The sequence below is a fragment of the Meles meles genome, chromosome 8, assembly GCF_922984935.1.
Source record: "Meles meles chromosome 8, mMelMel3.1 paternal haplotype, whole genome shotgun sequence".
NCBI classification, from domain to species: domain Eukaryota; kingdom Metazoa; phylum Chordata; class Mammalia; order Carnivora; family Mustelidae; genus Meles; species Meles meles.
Window position 1 is genome coordinate 94383715 of NC_060073.1, and position 22396 is coordinate 94406110.

At 43.8% G+C, this 22396-nt stretch overlaps 1 protein-coding gene and 1 non-coding gene across 3 annotated transcripts in view; one reads left to right on the top strand and one right to left on the bottom strand.

Moving 5' to 3' along the window:
- Positions 1-274: 274 nt before the first annotated feature.
- Positions 275-22396, top strand: part of PRDM10 (PR/SET domain 10) — a 97880-nt gene continuing 75758 nt past the window's right edge. For both annotated transcript variants that reach the window (XM_046016870.1, XM_046016871.1), the window contains exon 1: positions 275-1720. The gene's annotated coding sequence lies outside the window, so the exon portion shown is untranslated. The remainder of the gene's footprint in view (positions 1721-22396) is intronic.
- LOC123950139 lies at positions 15657-15762 on the bottom strand. Its single transcript, XR_006820143.1, has one exon. It is a non-coding gene; the product is annotated as a U6 spliceosomal RNA (small nuclear RNA).

The window sequence follows — 22396 nt, forward strand, 5'->3', positions numbered from 1 at the left end:
TTGGGGAACCAGGTGGTGGGTAATAGGGAGGGCACGAATTGCATGGAGCATTGGGTGTGGTGCAAAAACAATGAATACTGTTAGGCTGAAAAGAAAAAAAAATTTCAAGTGTTTATGGATCACTTAATTCTAAGTCCTGTGGCATCTCCCTCCCTGTGGAGGAACAAGAATTGGTCTAGTTATCAAATTGCTTACTACAAAGTAATCAACTGTCTTGAAGTTTTAAAAAGCCAATGTTCTCCTCTTCTTTCCACTTTGTTTCCAGTTTATTTAAATAAACAAAACAGTAAGGAGGACATTGTAGAATGGATTACACCAATTCCCCTCCCACCCTTGGATGTTTTCTGTTCTCAAGTCCTCTGCTTAGTTGGGCTTTCTTCCACTTTTTCTTGGTTAGCCAATTAGTTCAGCAGTTTTATCTCCTTTATCACCATTAACACTGCGTTTTAAGTTGCAAGGTGGGAGGTATTTTTACATGTAAATCTCACTTAATCTTCAAAACAATGTAGCAAGGTAGATGTTTTGGATGGAAAAACTGCTCTCGGGAAGGTCCAAGGGTTCAAGGTCTCTTTCAGATCTAGTTGCCATTCATTCATATTAGGGGTGGCTATCTAGGGTTGGGGATCTTGCTCCAAAGCTTGGGTTCATTTCTGTGCACCTGACTACCCTTTGGGAAGGGAATTTTACGGGATGGTAGGAAGTAGAAGCCTGAGGTTAAGAAATGAGTGCCTGAGTCACTGGTTAATCACTGTTGAATAATGCTTTGTGTTTCTGGAAAAACCTTTCCTTTTCCAGAATGGGAAAAGGGTCGAGGAGCGATGCCGTGAGGCGCTCCAGGGTTTGGCAAGGACTGAGCACGGACAGAGTCGCGGGGTCAGAGGTGGAGGCACCGTCAGCAGCAGGAGGGCGCGGCGGGCGCTGGACACCCAGAAGCCTGGAACCCGAGGCCCAGGAAGACGCGTGCCGACCGGCCGAGGCCCGCGCTGCTCTCGGGTTGGCGCGTAGCATCGGTTCAGCCGAGACTCCGCAGGCAGGTCGGCTTCAGGTGCAAGTCTGTGAAGGCGCCAAGCCGGAGCACGCCCGTAAGCCTGCGGCGCGCTCGTCCCGCCACGTCCCTGGCTCGGCGTCTCAGGACACAGGGCCTCTCGGGTGTGGGGTACTGGCTTGGGCCCCATAAGCACTCCATCCCTGCTACCTGGGCCACCGAGGCCGGCCGTTCCCCACGTCCGCTGCCACCGGACCCTTGGGGCAGGCTTGACCCTGAACGAAGAGTCGGCTTTTCTGATTGGCTTAGAGTACAAACGCAGGCGAGCGCTGCCTGAGACCCGCTCTTTGATTGGGTTTTAAATGAACAGCAGAGCACGAAATAAAGAGGCCTTCAGTCATTGGGCCATTGTGTGAATCTCCTTTTGGCTTTCTCTGCCGCCTGAATAAGCGTCTCAGGATCTTCGTCATGAGTCTTAAATCTGGGCCTGTCAGTTCGCCCCAGCGTTACTCGTCTCTAGGCAGGGCACGGGGTTTACAGAGTTCAACCAATCACATAACGTCGAGATCAGGTTGCCAGGCAGATTATGCTAATAAGGCCCCGCCTTTTATGCTGCTCCCACTCTGCGGCGGGAAGAACCACCTGGAGGTGGCGGGGGGGGTTTGATTTCCATCACCCCTAGGGAGAGAGGATCGGGGACCCGCTGATCTTCCAGCTCCCCTCACCCAACGTCGTGTAAGTACCTAAAGGATTAAGGGAACCGGATAAGCCAGCGTCCAGAGTACCCCATCGACTGGGAGGGTGTTTCGTCTTTGCTTAGTCCCACCCAAAATGGCGCCAAGCTCTTTCCGCGTCTCAGAGCCCGGTCGGGGCCAACCGACCGCGGACCCGGGTGGGGGGGGGGAAAACTGATGGTGGTGGTGGGGGGGAGAAATCCCGGCGGCACCGCCCGATGGTACAGTCCAGCCGGGGCTGGGACAAGGCACCTCACTCGGGGTGGGGGGTCAAACCATCTGCACCTTCTAAGGGGAAAGGGGCAAAACCCCCTAAAGGAGCCCCTTCTGGCGCCGCGTTCAGCGATGGCTTCGGCGCCTCTTGGCCCCTGCCTTCCCCGCGCGCAGCCTCCCCCCTGCGACCCCCGAGTGGCTCACACGCTCCGCCGGCCGCGCGCACCTCTCCTCCCCTGCCCGCGTTGGTTGGGCCGGGACGGCAGTTGGGCGCCCTGCGCGCTCCTGCCGCGGCGGTTGGGCCGGCGCTCGGGGTGCGGCGGGCGGTCTCCGCCGGCCGGGTACCCGGGGGGCGGCGCGGGGGTGGCGGCGCGGCCCGGGGCTCAGGGCCAGGCGTGCCCGCGCGATGGAGGGCTCCCTCGGATGGGGCGCCCTGCTTTGTCTCCTGAGGCCGCGCTGCCCATCTGCCATTGATTGCCCGTTCCCCCAGTCCCATGTTTACAAGTTGGCGTCGGCGGGACCCGGGGAGGCCCGGCTTGGAGGGGCGCGGGGATGGCACTTTTGGGTCAGTCTTGGTAAACAGCGGCCCGGGGTGGGCAGGGCGGAGGCCGAGGCCAACCTGTGCTCGGTGTTGCGTGCAAAGGCGTGAGCCAGAGGCCCTTTGGGGCAGGTTGATGGTGTGCAGGTTCCAGGCGATCCTCAGCTTTCGTTAGCATTTTTTAGTCAGTAGCCAGGTGTTAGGTACTCGACCAAGGAAAATGAACGCAGCGCTCTTGAATTTTGTGTGCGTGCGTGTTTACCCTTGCTTGGCGGTTTTGTTGGATTTCAGTCATTTCAGTCGATGTTTGTGTATGCTTAAGCACAGGAAGGGCTGGTTTTGGTGCTGTCATCGAGGATTAAGTGTGCGACGAGTCCACGCAGCTCAGCCATGTGCCTAATTCTGCACCGTCATCTGTTCAAATCTTGTCCCACGAAGTTTTAACCTCAACAGTACTTACCTTAACAAAAGCCCTCACGACTGTTTTGGGGCCTCTTTGCACGACCCGTTCCTTTGTTATCACTCTACCTTTTGGGATAAGGTCTTTGAAGGCCGGAAGGTACTCTGTTTTTGGTACTGTTCTACCCAGTCTATCCCCAATACCACAATAGTTTCCACGTTGATGAACCATTATTAACATGTTGCTCTAGAACTGAGAAAATTGCCTTTGTTGGGGGGCAAACCCCCGTTTTAAAGCAGTGCTGATTGTATGTTTAGAAGTAACTTCTACATTACTTTTTTCATGAGTTGAGGTGAGATAGTTTTACAAAAGGGGCCGTTTTAAAGTGAATAATATAGGGTTGCCTGGGTGGCTCAGTCTCTTAAGCCTCTTGCCTTTGGCTCAGATCGTGATCCCGTGTGCTGGGATCCAGTCCCTAGGGTGGCTCAGTATCTTAAGCCTCTTGCCTTTGGCTCAGATCGTGATCCCATGTGCTGGGATCCAGTCCCTTACTGAGCTCCTTGCTCAGTGGGGAGCTTGCTTCTCCCTCTGGGCTCCCTCTGCGTGTGCTCTCTCTGTGACAAGTAAATAAATAAAATCTTTAAAAAAGAAATAAAGTGAACAACTTGTAGTAGATGTACATTTTAAAATTTTGGAACAAGACATTCCCACCTTGTGACTCCCCTTAACTGATTTATTCCTTGGCCATCCCACTCTTGACTCTTCGTATTGCAAGGGTGCTTACCTGCGGTCTGTTTTCCTAAATGAATCATTTTTAGTTTCCTAATGTTTTGTAGCACAAGTATCAATGTGCACATCATGTATTGTACATGTGAATATAATCAAGTATGTATGATAGATAAGGCAAAGTTCATGTCTCCAAGGGCCCTGAATGTTTTTTGCTTAGAATATGATGGTATAAGAGATAGCCTATCAATCCAATACAATCCTAAATTGATTGGTACTGCCTGAGTTTCCACTTGTTTAAATTTACTTTTTCTTCCTAGTTTTAACAATAATACATGATCATAGAAAAACAGAAAATATGGAAACAGTATAAAATAAAAATTACCTAAAATTACCAGAGATAATCCTTGCTTATATTTTAGTGTGATTCAGATCTTAGTGTGAATGTGTGTATGAAACATTTTTACAAACTTGGCATCATGATATTTGGTGTTTTTGTTTCTGGTCTTGTTTTTCATGCAGATAGGTACCCTCATTACTTCACTGATAATTGGGTACTGTCTGTACTTTCCTCCATTACTTGAGGGGGTGCATCATGAAATCCTCTGAACTGACTCATTTTATTTTTAAAAACGTGTCCTAATGGGATAGGTTTCTGAGTAACAAGCAGAATTGATCAGATCTGAAAATTATTGAGCTATAATTATAGTTTCCTTAATTTTACATTTCAAGCACTAGTAAACACATCATGACTACATGCTTTCTTTTGGTAAAAGACAAACTATTAAACATGCTGTCATTGCAGTGTTTGAATTGTTTAGTCAGAGTTTGTTTTAAAATTGAATGCTGATGTACTTTGACCTATTACCACCTACAATACATAATCTTCCTCTGCCCCACCTCTTTCCCCAAAGAGTGTCGACACACCCCTCCAGCAATTTGTATGTTTTTTACAAGCAGAGTTTATTGATGATTGTTTAAATTTGTCATAGGTATTTTAGTAGATTAGCAAATGAGAATTTGGTCTGGTATCCAGAAAGAGCCAGTGAGCTAAGAAAAAAGAAGTGTTTGCTATAAGCAAATCTTTGCAGAATGGTGCCTCTAGATAGAATTCTCCTGGAGTACTGTGTAGGGGGAGGAAGGTGAGAGGGGAGCTGCTGACTTCATTGTTTTGGTCATTCTACCTTGAAGCCTTCTTCTCCTTCTGGCATTAAACCGTTTACCTGATTTACTTGAATCACTGCTAAATCTGGCCTCTGTCCTTTTTTTGTTCTCAAGGCTACAACACTATTTCAAGATTTCTGTGGAACATTCTGGACTGGTGCCTTCTCATTTTATTTCCTCCAGCTCCTTCTATGACATTGATACTTCACTCTCAGTACTGAAACATTATTTCCATTCATTTTCCCAGATCCTTTCGTGGTTTACACATTATCTGTGTAGATTTTAAATTTGTTCAAGTTGTGGAAAACATCTGGAAGTAGGTTTTGTTATGTTTTGTTTTTTGATAACTTTGAAATAGTTAGAAAATTCCTTGGCGGTGGTGGTGGTGGGGGTTGGTGGGGGGTGGTGGTGAGGAAATGGAGAGGCGGTGGGGAGATGATGGATAATCTCAAATCATAATTATAGCAAGACTAGTTACAATGTGGAGAAAACAAACATTATAGAAGCAATACTGTGCAATATTTTAAGAACCCCAAGTAGATTGCTGAAAGGTCATTATCTGGTAAAATGGTCCATTATTGTTATTTATTTCCTAGTTGAACTCTTATTTCAACGTTAGAATATTGGAGCTACATGCTCCTTTCTTGACCCCTGTCTTGCACTTTCTAGGTCTCACTCAATGGTTGCAATCCACAGCTTTTTAACTCTTTTGATCTTTAGAAGAGCTATCCCTTAGATCTGTGCAGTCCAAAATAGTAGGCAGTAGCCACATGTGGCTATGGAGCACTTGAAATTTGGCCAGTGCTGTAGGTGTAAAATACTTTTATGCCAGATTTCGAGATTCAGTATGAAGAAACAATTGATAAAATGTTAATTATAAAGTTTATTTATTTAGGTTTTTTGTTGTTGTTGTTGTTAAAGATTTTATTTATTTACTTGACAGAGATCACAGAGAGGCAGGCAGAGAGAGGAGGAAGCAGGCTCCCCGCTGAGCAGAGAGCCCGATGCGGGGCTCGATCTGAGGACCCTGGGATCATGACCTGAGCCGAAGGCAGAGGCTTTAACCCACTGAGCCACCCAGGCGCCCCTTATTTATTTAGTTTTCAAAAAAGATTTATTTATTTGTCAGAGAGAGTGAAAGATCAAGTGAGCACAAGCAGGGAGAACAGCAGGCAGAGGGAGAAGCAGGCTCCCCGCCAAGCTGGGAGCCAGGCTTTAACCCACTGAGCCACCCAGGCGCCCCTTATTTATTTAGTTTTCGAAAAAGATTTATTTATTTGTCAGAGAGAGTGAAAGATCAAGTGAGCACAAGCAGGGAGAACAGCAGGCAGAGGGAGAAGCAGGCTCCCCACCAAGCTGGGAGCCAGATGTGGGACTTGATTCCAGGACCCTGGGATCGTGAGCTGAGCTGAAGGCAGCTGCTTAACCGACTGAGCCCCCAGGCGCCCCAGTTTATTTATTTTTAAGTGATCTCTATATCCAATGTTAGGCTCAAACTCATAACCCTGAGTTCGAGTCACATGCTCTTCCCACTGAGCCAGCCAGGTGCTCTTGAGATATTGATTATGTTGAAATGATAATATGTTACATATACTGGGTTAAATAAATATGTTATTGCAATTTCACCTGTTTCAACTTTTAAAAAACAGAGGTACTGGAAGATTTAAAATTACATGTGTAGCCTGCCTATGTGGCTTGCATGATATTTCTGTTGAACTTGCAGTCTTAGTTTAATAGGAGTGGGGTTTCCAAGTAGCAGTAAGTCCTCATACAATGTATTATCTTTTGGTTCTATAGTTTCATCTAATAGATACGCTAATATGTAGGTGTGTCTGATTTTTTTCTTAGCGCTTATGATTTCACAGAAGCATTATTCTTTTGAAGAAAACCTTAAAGCAACTTCCAGATAATTGAGTTAACTGTTATTGAATTAATATACTCAATCATTTGAACTTAAAATAATAAAATGAAAATTTATCGAACACATAATCCATTAAAAAAAAGTTGAGCTAAGCATAATCAGCTGAATTTTCCCAAACTGGGTCTGCTTACTCATTGATTTTTATAATGTATCATTTTTTCAGAGCTTTAAGGAATACTTCTGGGAGAAAGTTCAAACTGAGAAAATCAAGCTCACTTTTTTTTTTTTTTCCTCCTATGATAGTTTGATTCCAAGTTAGAACATTTTGGACCAGCTCAGGGGACAACTGTCCTTTTAAACACACAAGAGTCATAGCTTACAGATAAAATCATGTTCTTTTTATGTCTGTATTTGAAAACAAATATTTCCTTTTACTACCCTGTATGGAGGTTTGATATGTTGTAGCATTGAACAGCATGGGCTCTGTGGGCAAAGGAACCTAGATTCATAGACTAGACTCAATCGACTCATCTTGGGCCCACTACATAAAGTCTGTAAGCTTATTCTTCCTTCCTTCCTTCTTTCCTCCCTTCCTTTCTTTTTTAAGATTTTATTTATTTGTTTGACAGAGAGCACACAAGCCATAATCAAGGAGAGGGGGCAGAGGGAGAGGGAGAAGTAGACCCCCTGCTGAGCAAGGAGCCCAACGCAGGGCTTGATTTCAGCACCCTAGGGTCATGACCTGAGCCAAAGGCAGATGCTTAACTGATTGAGCCACTCATGTGCCGCCCCCCCACCTATTAAAGATCATATTTATATGGCAGAGAAAGGGTAGTTTCTTTATTAAATCATATAGCTAGTTTTTTTTTTTTTTAAGATGTATTTATTTATATTTTAGGGAGTGAGAGAGACAGAGAGCCGGTGTGGAAGGGCAGAGGGAGAGGGAGAGAGTCTCAAGAAGACTGCACTGTGCTGCAGGCTGAGCACAGAGCCCGGACTCACAACCCTTCAGCGGAAGCCAAGAGTCAGCTGCTCCATGGACTGTGCCACCCAAGCACCTGTCGTTTAACTAATTCTTAATTATTATCATTTTTTAAAAAGATTTTATTTATTTGACAGAGAGACAGTGGGAGAGGGAACACAAGGAGGGGGCATGGGAGAGGGAGAAGCAGGCTTCCTGCCAAGCAGGGAGCCCGATGTGGGGCTAGATCCCAGGACCCTGGGATCACGACCTGAGCTGAAGGCAGCTGCTTAACAGACTTAGCCACCCAGGCACTCTGACTAGTTCTTAATTATTAATGGGGATAATAATAGTACCAGTCTCATTGTCCTGGTATGAAAATGCTTGTTATCAGTGACCACAGTAATGTAGCTGTCTCAGGAACAAAGCACATAGGGATCAGTGGCTCAGTTAACTACCGATTTTGGACCCTCTGCTTTAGCCAAACCAGTCTTCCCACTGTCCCTGTGGTATTCTGGAGTTTTCCGTCATGTTTTCACACCTTCATTTCTCAAATGGAATGTTTGTGTCATCCCCCTGCCCCCACCTCCTCTTCTAGTTCAGTCCAGCAAAATCCCGCCCATCTTTCTCCAGCAGTTGGCTGGTAAACTTTTTTCCGTAAAGAACCAGGGAGTAAATAGTTGTGGTTTTGTGGGCCATATGGTCCCTGTTACAACTGATCCTTCACATCCGTCATGTGAAGCATGGTTGTGTTCCAATTAAACTTTATTTATGAACCCTGAAGTGTGATGTACTGTAATTTTCATGTGTTATGAAATACTCTTTTTTTGGAGTCTTTTCAACTATTTAAAATGTAAAAACCAATCTTAGCTCACAGGCTATACCCAAAACAGGCGTTGAGCCACCCTTGGGCTGTGATCTGCCAGGCCCTGTATTAGAGCAGACTGAAAGCACACATTCTTCATGGCGGTCCCGTTGATCATCGTACTTGAAATTGCTCCCTCTTGTCTCTGAATGTCCTACAGGGCTTTTGTACTGTTCTGTAATAATAGTAGCACTTATTGGGTACTTAATTCATATCATATAGCAATTATTTGTGCTTATTTCTTGTTTCCTAAATATGTTGTAAATTTCTAGAAGTGTTGGATACATTTTAGCCTCCTCATACAGAAATGCAGTACAAGAATGTCTACTGGATTCTAAGATGTTTGGAGGCATAAAGGAGTGAAGGTAATTAATTTTAAGATACTCAAAGTGGTTTCTGAGGTTTTCTTCTCTTCAAAATTTTTATTTTTTGTGTGCAAATCTCTTCTTGCTTGAAGATTTTGAGGTTAGTGTTTTGGGTGTTATTTTCGGAGTTACTACAAACTATGATTATGGGCAACATTATTATGTCCTCTGATGGTGGCATAGCTCTAATACCTTTAGCTAATTGTTGCTTTGTGTTTGACTTAACTTTTTAGTGTTTTCGAAGGCATCTGTTTACATTTCTTCCTTAATGTGTGACATTGACAGAACGGTATTGTAACTACAGATGACAACAAGGAGACAATTTTAGCAAATGATGTAAGAGTGGTGGGAGCTAGGCTAGGAGCAAGGTGTGTGGGTTCTCAATCTCAGGCGATGGTGTGTGTATTAATCAGATTTTAGTCTCTTACTCATTTATCCATCTTCTCTTGAAGTTGATGAATGAAATTATTCAGGATTTTAATTAAGTACTTCATACATTAATAAATATAAGGACCTACAGCCAGTCGGTGTTTAGGACACTTGTTTATGTGACGTGTAAGTTTTCTCAAGTACGTTAAAGCTGTTGAAGTAAGATATGACATAACTATAAAATGTTAATTCTAGAATTAAAACTAAATCATGGGGGGACACCTGGGTGACTCCATTGCTTGAGAGTCCGACTCTTGGTTTCAGCTCAAGTCATGATCTCCTGGTGGTGGGATCTAGCCCCACTTTGGGCTCTGTGCTCAGCACTGAGTGTGCTTCAAATTCTTTCTTCCTCTCCTTTCCCCTCTGCCCTTCCCTGCTCACTCATTCACTCTCTCTAAAATAAATAAATAAATAAATTCTTAAAAAAAAATCTTAAATAAACAACAACAATTCCCCACCCCCTAAATTATGGAGAGCCTGACTGCCTCAGTCAGTGAGGCATGTCACTCTTGATCTTGGGGTTGTGAATATGAGCCCCAGGTTGGGGGTAGAGATTACTTAAAAATATACCCCAAACTGGGGTGCTTGGGTGGCTTAGTGGGTTGGAGCCTCTGCCTTCGGCTCGGGTCATGGTCTCAGGGTCCTGGGATGGGGCCCTGCATTGGGCTCTCTGCTCAGCGGGGAGCCTGTTTCCCCTTCTCTCTCTGCCTACTTGTGATCTCTCTCTGTCAAAATAAATAAATAAAGTTTTAAAAATATATACCCAAAACTAAATTAAATTATGCAGCAGAAATTGTACTTTGAAGAACTTTGTTCCATTAAAAATTTTAAGAACACTTATATTCATATTTATATATGAGTTATCCCAAAGTCTGGTGTCTCATCAAAAAATGTATCTTTTTTTTGAGGGGTGCCTGGGTGGCTCAGTCAGTTAAGCTTCTGACTTTTGGTTTCAGCTCAGGTCATGATCCCGGGGTGGTGAGATTGAGCTCTGTGTTGGGCTCTGTGCTCAGCTGGGAATGTGCTTGAAATTCTTTCTCCCTGTCTGTCTGCTTCTCCCGCTGCTTGTGCTCTCTCATTTCTTTCTTTCTTTTTTTTTTTTTTAAGATTTTATTTATTTATTTGACAGACAGAGATCACAAGTAGGCAGAGAGGCAGGCACAGAGAGTGGGGGGGAAGCAGACTCCCAGCTGAGCAGAGAGCCCGATTCGGGGCTTGATCCCAGTACCCTGAGATCATGACCTGAGCTGAAGACAGAGGCTTAATTCACTGAGCCACCCAGGTGCCCCATCATTTCTTAAAAATGGTATCTTTTTATACATCATTAAAAAATATATATCTTTTTGGGGTACCTGATTGGCTCAGTCAATGGAACATGTGACTCTTGATCTCAGGGTTGTGAGTTTGAGTCCCACCACGTTGGATGTAGAGATTACTTAAAAATTAAAAAAAAATTAGAAATAGGCACCTGGGTGGCTCAGTCATTAAGCCTCTGGCTTCAGCTCAGGTCATGATCCCAGTGTCCTGGAATCAAGCCCCCACATTGGGCTCCCTGCTCAGTGGGGAGCCTGCTTCTCCCTCTTCCACCTGCGCCCCCAGCTTGTGTTCCCTCTCTCACTGTGTCTCTCTGTCAAATGAATAAATAAAATCTTAAAAAAAATAGAAACAATCTTATCTTTTTTCAGATCCATGTTTTTTCACCACTTATAAATTTTAGGACATATGGGACACCTGGCTGGCTCAGCTGGTAGAGCATGTAACCCCATCTTGGAGTTGTGGGTTTGAGTATCATATTGAGTGTAGAGATTGCTTAAAAACAGTATCTTTGAAAAAAAAACTATTGGACTTTTTTTTTTTTTTTTAATTTCACACAGAGAGAGATCACAAGTAGGCAGAGAGGCAGGCAGAGAGAGAGGGGGAAGCAGGCTCTCCGCTGAGCAGAGAGCCCGATGCGGGGCTCGATCCCAGGACCCTGAGATCACGACCCGAGCCGAAGGCAGAGGCTTAACCCACTGAGCCACGCAGGTGCCCCGGACATATATTTTAAGTCTAAGAGAATATGTATAAAAAATACATGTCTAAGAAAGACCTTTACAGAAAAAAAATTCTAAGATTTTATTGAGTGACTCTAAGTGAAACCTAAATAAATGAAGAAGATACACTGGTTCAAGGATTGGAGTTGATATTGCAAGGTGTTATGTAATCCCAGCAAGTTTAAAAAAAATAACAAGGTGATACTAAATTTTTTGCTAATGCCCAAGAAAAGACAAGAGACTCTTGAAAAAGAAAAAATAAATTGGAAAAACATCTCTACTGGAGATCAAGAAGAGCGTCGTAATTAAGACAGTGTGTATTGGCACCAGGATAGGCTAATTGATCAGTAGAACACCATGAGGAGTACAGAAATAGATTCACATGAATTCAGACACTTAATTTATGACCCAAGAGGCATGGCAGATGAAAGACAAAGCAATAAAGCCTTCAGAAGCTAATATAGGAGAATATTCATGACCTCAGTATAGGTCTTAGATATGGAATCTTAAATAAGATGTTGCTTCCATTAATAGAATAATGGGGGGAAGTCTTCAATAGGCATTTCAGAAAAGGAGATAGCCAAACGTCTATTAAATATTTGCATAGTAAGGTGTTCAAGCTTGTTAATAATCAAAGAGATGCAAATTTCAACCACAGTGCCATATTACTGTATACCTAAATTACAGTTGGCAATACCGAATCCTAATGCTCTTGAGCAACAGGAATATTCATATCTGGCTGATAGGAATATAACTTGGTATGACTACTTTGGAAGGCAGTTTGGAATTATCTAGAAAGTCAAAGATATGCAGACTCTGAAGCCCAGCAATTCCCTTGCTAGAGAAATGCATATACATGAGATAAGCAGAAAAGATATTTGAAGCAATTAATTTTCCTGATATGAGTTGATTCAGTTAATGTTTGAGGGCTGCTATGTTCTGTTCTGTACACCCAGGTAGCTTTTGTTTTGTTACAACAGTGAATTAATATTCTTTATATTTCCCTCTCTGCTGAAAATTTTAATACAAATCTCTCATCCAGTCTGTTCTTCAGTTCCTAAAACAATGCTGGCCATAGAATAGGCATTTAATAAATACTATTGTGTTTTTATTTTTTATTTTTTTATTTTTATTATTTTTTTTTTTATATTTTATTTATTTGACAGAGAGAGAGAAGTCACAAGTAGTCAGAGAGGCAGGCAGAGAGAGAGGGAGAAACAGGCTCCTCACTGAACCGAGAGCCCGATGCGGGGCTCGATCCCAGGACCCTGAGATCATGACCTGAGCCGAAGGCAGAGGCTTAAACCACTGAGCCACCCAGGCGCCCCTATTGTGTTTTTAAAAGTTATTTCATTTTTATAATGGGTGCTCTTCACTATGCTTTGTAGTTACCTCAGCTAATCTGGCTATAGACTGATTTGCCTATTTAAATCTCTTTGTGGGTTTGGTAAATTACAACCTCCCCGGGTTCCTTTGGGATCTAAGCCTAACCTAGTGATTGCATCATCCGGTGGGAGGCCAGGGCAACAGGAGCAGATCCAAGCCACGCCTGCGTTCTGGCAGTTTTGCCCAGAAGAAAGCTGTGCAGCGGAGAGGGAAATGATCAAGCTCTGGTAGTGAAAGGGATATCCGTTCAATCCCACTTACGAGCATTATGACCTTGGACAAATACAAATTTCTGGTTGTTGTGAAGATTGAAATTGAGTATTTAAAGGCCATCTCACAATGCCTGGCATGTAAACGGCATAGTTAAAATTGTTCCTATTCCAGTGGTGCTTACTTAAGTACCATTGGATTTCCACAGTACACATTTTCCTTAAGATGGACCGTGCTTATGATGCATTTTAAAATAAAAAACTGCATCCATTAGGGGACTCCAATTTTGTGATCTCCCTTAACCACTTCATCAGTGGATTTGCAAATGAATCTAACATGTGCTCTGAAGGTAGTGTTTGCAGAGAGGTGTGGCTGGATGCCACTGTTTGTGGCTCTGTGGAAGAAAGTGCTAACCGCAGAGTTTGAAGAGTCCACCCATTTTAATTGGAAATATACATATTTTTAGTGTCATATGTCAGATGCGAGAACCCTTGCTTATAGTTATGAGGTATTTATTCCCAAATCAACTGTTTAGTAATGAAAATGTATTAAAATACCTTTTAATTGGAAGTAAGACTTTTCTGGATAAGATACCTTCATGATCTGATGCTTAGCCTGTGGTGATCGTAATCTAGTTATTAACATTTGTAATATACTCTATACTGTTATACTCTATTATAACAAACATCCCACTCTATCTTAACAGCAAGCCTGCGAATTAGCTAAGTCAGATGATGTTATTTCAGTTGTTAAGATAGAGAACTTTTTATTTGCCTCCACATTCAATATTTTTACACTGCACTGTACTTTAAGAAATGTCCTAGCTCGTAGAAGGCAATTCTGTATACTAGACCAGTGGATGCTGGCCTCCTATAGTTAGTTTCATTAAGATGGAGGAACTTGACATTTGAAGAAGGTTGAATTTAGATTATAAGTCTTCTTTTTTTTTTTTTTTTTTTAATTTACTTGACAGAGCACAAGTAGGCAGATGAGAGGGAGAAGGAGACACCCCACCCAGCAAGGAGCCTGATGCGGGGCTGGGTCCCAGAACCCTGGGATCACAACCGGAGCTGAAGGCAGATGCCTAACGACTGAGCCACCCAGGCGCCCCTAGATTATAAGTCTTAATTAATTGCCAGTAAGATGGAATTTTTATGAAGGCAATGACTGCCTCATTATGTCATCTGTCTGGGCTCACCATCTGGTTAATCAAATGCTTGTCTTTGACCATTCTGTGTTTTTTTTTTTTTTCTTTTTTAAAAGATTTTATTTATTCATTTGTCAGAGAGAGAGAGAGAGAGAGATCACAAGTAGGCAGAGAGACTGGCAGAGAGAGAGGAGGAAGCAGGCTCCCTGCTGAGCAGAGAGCCCGAGGCGGGGCTCGATCCCAGGACCCTGAGATCATGACCTGAGCTGAAGGCAGAGGCTTAATCCACTGAGCCACCCAGGTGCCCCCATTCCGTGTTTTATATTTAAATTTGCAAAAGGGGACTTGAGGTGGAAGAAGGAGAACTTGAAAATGAACAGCAGGTGAGACCCTCATTAACCTGTTCACAGAGGAAGTGAATTGGATACAAAAGGAACTACTTTAAACCAGTATCAGTTTGCTGCTTAGCGCTGGGCCAACGCAGTGGCTCAGCCTATTTGAACAACAACAAAAAAGGCTGTGTAGTGTTTCAGGAGTTGAGGTATCGCGAACAGGTAGTTACACTGTTTTCTCTTGTGTTAAATGCATAGTGTTAAGTAAGGAAAAGTTGGGTTGTACAATAATTGCCTGTAACCTATTTTAATATTTTTTTCTCAGTTAAAACAGTAAAGCGCACGAACTTAAAGAAACAGCTTGGTACTTAAAAGTGTGCCTCTTTCCATTCTCCAGTATTTTATCCTAACAAGTTGGGATTGTGATTGTTGAGTCATAGTTACCACCCAGAACCATCTGTAAGAAAGGCTTTCAGGGCTCCAGAACACCCACCTGCCAGTCTCCTACTCACTTGCTGCAATTGCTAATTCAACAAAAGAGCTTGAGATATTTGGGCCAGATAGCTTTCTGTTCAGGTGTGCCAGGGGCCACAGCTAGTATTTGTACCCCGGCCAGCTGTCTTGGGAAACAAGGCCACCGTTCACAAAGGGAGCTAGGGTAGTGTGCTTACAGCTATTTGGAGTTGAAACACAGGGGCGCTCAATGTTACTTGATGAGTCATTTGAAAATCAATCGTTCAGTCTTCACATGTTCCTCATAAATCCATATTTACATCCAAAGTTTATTTCAAATATTCCTCATAAGTGGATGGAACAGATTTGCTTGTTAGCGTGTGGCGAAGAGAAGCTGGAAAATCAAAGACTCGTGAGAGTGATGTGGTTGGCAAGGAAGACCACCTAAATTAACAATCATCTCAGCCTTTTCAGAATTCTGACATAAATACCACAAGCATATTAGGGAGGCTGGTAAGTTGTATATTTTGAGCAAAGGTGTCAGGATTCTTGCTAAGGTTTTGTTCAGTGATAAAGTCTTTTTTTTTTAAAGGTGATGATTTTGAGCACTGAAAGTTTGTGTATGTATGTCTATTAATATCACTAAGTCCCAGTAAGAATTCAGAGCTCTGACTCTTGCTTATTAAAAGGCAGGTCTTGGCCTCATTATAAGCAGTCTCTCATATTACTTCTAGAATGATTTTCTGAATAGTTTTATTGCCATGATAAAAGATTTTTCTTCCCTTGTTGTCCAAGAGTTGGCCTGATCTGGGTGACATCAGAATCACCTGGGGATACTTGATTTTTTTTTTTTTTTTAATAAGGAATGCTTCATGAAGGTGCATGTCATCCTTGTGCGGGGCCATGCCCATCTTCTCCGTATCTTTCCAATTTTAGTACTTGTGCTGCAGAAGGGAGCACCACCTGGGGACATTTAAAAACAAAGACGCCTGCTCTTCCCCTCTGTATCTGCAGCTGATTGAATCAAAATTCTCAGGGGGGTTCCTGGCTGGCTCAGTCTGTACAGCTTTCCACCCTTGATCTCAGGGCCATGAGCTCAAGCTTCACATTGAGTGTAGAGCTTACTTAAAAAAAAAAAAAAAAAAAGATTCCTCAGAGGTAAGGCTCCGGAATTTGTCTTTTTTGCCTAGCTTCCTAGGTGATTCTGATAAAACCAGTTCATAAACTTTGGGCATTGTAATTCTTTTACTTGAAGCCTTTAACAGGCTCATCCTGTTTGAGACTTTTCTCTCTCAGTCACTAGACCCTGAAAATTCCTCAATTCCTCTTGAGTCTGGAACTTTCTCAAGTTGTTTAAATATATATAGAGAGTATTTATATGCTTATACTATATATATATATGTGTGTGTGTATATATATACATACCCCATAATTGTATAATAATATAATATAAATATTATACAATATGCATACTGAAAAGTTCTTGATGTTTATTGCCAGCTTGCTTCCTAGATGTTCTGCATTGATTTAAATGTCCATTTTTTTCTTTTAAAAAAAATGCCTGTATTGAGGCATCATGCACATACCATAAATTCACTCATTTGAAGAGCTTTAGTGTATTTTATAGAGTTCTGCAACAGTCACCAGAGTCAGTTCTAGAATATATTCATAACCCCCAAAAGAGACTCCGTATCTCTTGTCTTAATTCCCCATCTGTGTTCTGCTTCCTGTCTCTATTCATGTGCCATTCTGCAGATTTCATATAAGTGAAATCACTCGATATTCGGTCCTTCTTGACCAGCATCTTTGACTTAGCAGAGTACCTTGCCCCTTGCCCCGTCAGGCCTGCTTTCCTTACCAGGGCCTAAACAAAAACAGAGAGGTCTGAGAGGCCGAGAATCCTGCAGGGCTTTAGGTAATCTCTTGGGACTGAAGAGACAGAGATCCCAGTGGAAGGCAGTCAGAATAGGAGGGCCAACATCCCAGAAGCAAAGAAGACAGAGAGGTGAGCCCGAGATTAGCCCTGGTGTTCCTCTTGAGGCATTTGCTGCTAAACTGTGCTGGTCAAGAGGATAAGGAGGCAAAAGTAACTGAAGAGAAGAGCGGGGACTTTGGTAGCCTCACAGTGCTGGGGAGACAAAAACTGGAATCCAGGGCCCACCAAGGAGGAAGCTCCCCAGGAAAGACCTCAAAGTCTGTTGCGACTTCTAGAAGGTCAGACCAAGGAGCAGACCCAATCTGCAAACCAGGCTGGAGTAGCCCCATGGGATTGAGTGCCCTGTCCTTCTGCAGCCTGTCAGAGGGTAGGTGGATGTGGGGGAAGCTGGCCATTCCCTGTGGGAGAGGACACTATGAGGCTTTCAGGCACCGGTGGTGTTCTGTGCTTTGACCCACCATATTTACTCTGTGACCATCCCTGGAGCTGGATGCTAATGATTTGCGCTCTTTTCCATAGGCTTGTGATACAGTCTGCTGCTTTGAGGTTTCCCTCTAAAATCTTGTGAGAGGAGAACAGAGGACTCCTGACAGATTCTCTTTGAAATTGCCCTCTGATTTTACCAGCCAACCAGCTATTCTTTGTAAAAAGGAAAAGGCAAACATCAAGGTTTCTCATTCTTCAGAACTCACATTGAGTGGTGGTTCCTTTTGAACTCTCAAGGATTTTAATGTAGAATTGTCCGGCTGAGACCCCCAACAAGACTCTTACCCTAGGTTTTACTTTTCTTTGAGGAAGGAGGAGGACTTGGTGCCTGGTGGGAGTAGAAGGGCAAAGGGACGTATAAATGGAGTGGGAAAAGAAGGCCAAAGGGCCCTTTTCAGATCTGCTTGCACCAACTTCATTCCTTGCTTGTTTTTGTGGTCCTCTTTTCTAATTTTTTTTTTTTTTTTTTTTTTTTTTTTTTTTTTTTTTACTTTAGTTCAGTTCTCTTCTGGTTACATAGTATTGTCTTTGGTGATAGCCAGCAATGAATTAGGAAAATTTCTTTTCTTTTTTTTTTTTTTTTTAAAGATTTTATTTATTTGATAGAGAGAAGCACAGTGAGAGAGGGAACACAAACAGAGGGAATGGAAGAGGGAGAAGCAGGATCCCCACTAGCAAGGAGCCTGATATGGGGCTTGATCCCACAACCCTGGGATTGTGACCTGAGCTTAAGGCAGATGCTTAATGACTGAGCCTCCCAGGCGCCCCAGGAAAATTTCTTTAGGATGTATTCTGCAATAGTTTTTAGTCTGTAACACGTCAGTCCTCTCATATTAAAAGTGCTGCTTATTCTGAAAATTTTCTGCCATTGTCTGCTCACTTGCTGAGTTTCTAAAGTTTTTTCTGTTTGCTTTTTTTCCCCAGTGGCTTAAAGTGTTATCTGGTGAGGTGCCTGGCCAGCTCAGTCAGTACGGGATGTGACTCTTAATTTCAGGGTAGTAAGTTCAAGCCCTGTGTTGGGCATGGATCCTACTTAAAATCAATCAACCAACCAACCAAACAATTAAACAATTTTTTATCTGGGGGAATTTTTCTGCAATCTTGAACATTTCATTGTTTGCTTCACTGTTAACACATAGCGAATGTTGGGGTGGCTGGATGACTCAGTGGGGTAATAAGCCTCTGCCTTGGGCTCAGGTCGTGAGCTCAAGGTCCTGGCATCGAGCCCTGCACTGGGCTCTCTGCTCAGCAGGGAGCCTGCTTCCCCCTCTCTCTGCCTGCTTCTCTGCCTACTTCTGATCTCTCTCTCTCTGTCAAATAAATAAACAAAATCTTAAAAAAACAAACAAACAAAAACCACATAGGGGCGCCTGGGTGGCTCAGTGGGTTAAAGCCTCTGCCTTCGGCTCAGGTCATGATCCCAGGGTCCCGGGATCAAGCCCCGTGTCAGGCTCTCTACTCAGCAGGGAGCCTGCTTCTCCATCTCTCTCTCTGCCTGCCTCTCTGTCTACTTGTGATCTCTGTCTGTCAAATAAATAAATAAAACCTTAAAAAAAACAAACAAGCCACATAGCAAATTTTAACTGAACGACATCAGTAGAAATACCTGGAGGACTCTATTGTTATCACTTTCTCATTTTTTTATCATTACCCTGACACCTCTCTGTTTATATGGAAATATTCCGAATCCATAACAGCTTAATGAAAAGCACTTTTTAAATTTGGAAACTAGTCAAAGGCTTATTGTTATTATTTTATAAATTCGTTGAAAGCTTTTATGAAAGTCTGGTTTCCCTGACGATTTACTCTCTCAGAAACCTTTAGTTTCATAGGCGTATTTTCCCCAATTAAAACTGTGTTTATTTTACTTGTAGAGTTAAAAATAATATTTTCATCCTCTGACTCCGCCCTCACTTGTGGGTTTCCAGTAGCTCTTTAGCCTGGGGCAGAGGGACACGCTAGGATGGTGCCCAGGGTTGGCCAATGGAGGGAGTTCAGGCTGGGCAGACCCACACCTGGGCAGGTTACATCTACCTTGTGAAATGGAGGGCAACGCTGCCTTCGCCTCCTCACAGTTGAGATGGAGAGCAAATCAATGGCATCTGCCAGGGCACTTGGATCACCTTGCTAGGCAAGGTTGTAGTATTATTTAAGCGTCTCATTTCCAGTTTTTCTCAGTGTTACCAATTTGTTGTGAATTTTCAAAATTGAGAAACTTACGTGACGGATTATTTAGGCTTCCTCTTTTCAGCAAGAATTGGGAATTTGTGCTGAAATTTCTAGAATTTTGTTATTCGTCCATTGCTACTTCTGCCACCAATTCCTGTTCATCTTTAAGAGCTGAGTCCAGTGTTTTTTTGTCCTTTCTTCTGAGTTCGAAAACTGTTTTGTCCAGAAATCAGTTAAATGTGAAATTTCTACTTGCCATTGCAAATGAGTGAGCATAATAGGAGCCCTTTATTTTTATTTCACTGGCCTAATTTTGTAGCTTTCAAATTTTGTATTACATCTCAGTCATGAAGTGGTTAGCTGCTGTTTGGGACACTCCTTTGTGATTCTGTACTATTGTTTTCTGAATTGTGAGGATACACGTTTTATTTATTTTGAGAGGGAGAAAGAGAGCATGCGTGTGAGTGGGGGCAGGGACAGAGGGAGAGAGAGAGAGCTAAGGCAGGCTCCACGCTGGAGCAGAATCTAACATGGGGCTCGATCTTACAACTCTGAGATCATGACTTGAGCTGAAATCAAGAGACGGATGCTTATCTAACTGAGCCACCCAGGTGCCCCAAAGATATAGGTTTTAGACAACTTCATTTGGGGGCGCATGGGTGGCTCAGTGGGTTAAAGCCTCTGCCTTCACTCAGGTCATGATCCCAGCGTCCTGGGATTGAGCCCCGCATCGGACTCTCTGCTCAGTGGGCTCGGTGGGGAGCCTGCTTCCTCTTCTCTCTCTCTGCCTACTTGTGATCTTTGTCTGTCAAATAAATAAATAAAATCTTAAAAAAAAAAACAAAACCAACTTCATTTGGTTGTTGTGACAGTAAATGAATGTGCATTTCTAAGTGTTAATTGCTTAGACCAGTGACTGGCACATGGAAGGCATTCAACACGTGTAGCTGTCCATATAGCTTGTCCCCATGATTGGCCCCATGCACACTGCTGTTCCTTGGCCACACCCAAGGGGGCTGTGGCAGAACCAGAAGGCAGTGGTTAACTGTAGACACCCATGTGGCTGGTGGGATAGGGGATTTCCCAGTCCTTGCATTAAAAAATACGGTGTAAGACCCAAGACAAATCCGGTCAGGAGTCAGAGATCCAAGAGATAAATCCAGAACCAGAGCCTGGGAGTTTATGAGCTAGGAAATTAGGAGATGGGGCAAAAAGGAGCAGTTCAAATAGGTCCACGGAGTGACTTGTGCTGACGGGCCGTTGACAGGAAACTGAACTGGACTAAGGTCTTCCTTTGTACCCTCTCACCTGGCCACCCTGCTCTCCCTGAAAAAACAGTCCTGGAGGTCCCTTATGTCAGGCAGGTTATTTGTACCAAAGTGGCAAGAATGAGACTGAGGTTTGACTGGACATGGGCAGGAATAGCATCACTGCTAGGACGCCTGGGGGGCTCAGTTGGTTAAGCGTCTGCCTCCGGCTCAGGTCATGATCTCTGGGTGCTGGGCACGGGTGGTAAGGTCAGGAGCGGACGGCCAAGAAAGAATTCTTAAGACATCTCCGGTGCAGAAAGGTGATTTTATTACAGCTCAGAACAGGATCTCTGGGCAGAAAGAAAACCTTTGCTGGGGTTGTGAGCTTTAAGGGCTGATTATATACTGTGGGGCTAGGGTAGGAAAGGACGAAGGGAGGTGTCCAAAGGGACTTTCATATGCTAAAGAAGTACTGGAGGACTGGCTTTTATCAAGCTGTGGTTGTTTTTCCCTCTAGGGAAGCGCTCACAGAAAGATAGTTGAAAGTTTCCCGGAGGAGTATCACGGATCCCACCCTGGAGCAGCGGCTGGGGGCGGGGCCGGGGGTGGGAGTCAGCTGGTGCTTTCTTTCGCCTCTGCTTGCCTTCTGCTCCCTCATCACTGGGCTCGAAACCCAGGTCTCCTCGGCTCTCTGCCCAGTGGGGCGTCTGCTTCTCCCTCTCCCTTTGCCGCTTCCCCCTGCTCCTGTGCTCGCTCGCGCTCTCTCTCTCTTGCTCTGTCAAATCTTAGACCAGTCAGTTGGTCAGTCTTTGGGGAGAGAAAAAAGCAATCGCGGCTGTTTATTGTTCACCTGCCGTGGGCCAGAGACTTTGATAGGCGCTGTACGGGTAGCAGCCTTGGGCAGACTGGCTGTCAGGGATTCCCGACAGGGGTGAGTTGGAGGTCAGCCCCTTTGACCTGAGCTGGGAGTGATTGCTACGCTCGCTCAGGGGCAGGTTCACTGCTGGCTGGGCAGAGGCAGGCCCGGTCGGTGGAGGGCCCAGGGCAGGGTTCATTTTGAAAGGGAGGAGTAGGGGCCCTGAGTGATGGGCTTTCTTCATGGTCTGCGTGGAAAAGGGCACCAGCCAAGTTCCAGGTCCACCCCGGCAGCACTGCATTTCCACTGTGGCCATCTATGCCATATTTTAATTTTAATTTTTTACTTGTTTTTGTGGTAAAATATAATAAAATAAGATCTACCGTTTAACCATTTTAAGCGTACCATTCAATGTTAATAAGTACATTCACAGTGTTGTACAACCATCACCATTATTGATTTTCAGAACTTTTTCATCATTCAATTAATACTTTACGCATTAAACAATAACGGCGCCCAGGCCCCGGGAACCTCTGTTCTACTTCCTCTGTCTATGCGTAGGATTACTCTAGGTTTCTTACGGAAGCGGAGGACTACAATAGCTGTCCTTTTGTGCCTGGTTTATTTCACGTAGCTTCATGTTTTTAAGGTCCCTCAGGTCTCTCTTGAGAGCATCTGCCAGAATTTACTTACTTTTCATTTTTTAAAAAAAATTTATTATTTTTTAAATATTTTATTTATTTGACAGAGAGAGAGATGGTAAGAGAGGGAACACACGTAGGGGGAGTAGGAGAGGGAGAAGCAGGCTTCCTGCTGAGCAGGGAGCCCAATGCCGGGATGGATTCCAGGACCCTTGGGATCATGACCTGAGCGGAAGGCAGATGCTTAACGACTGCC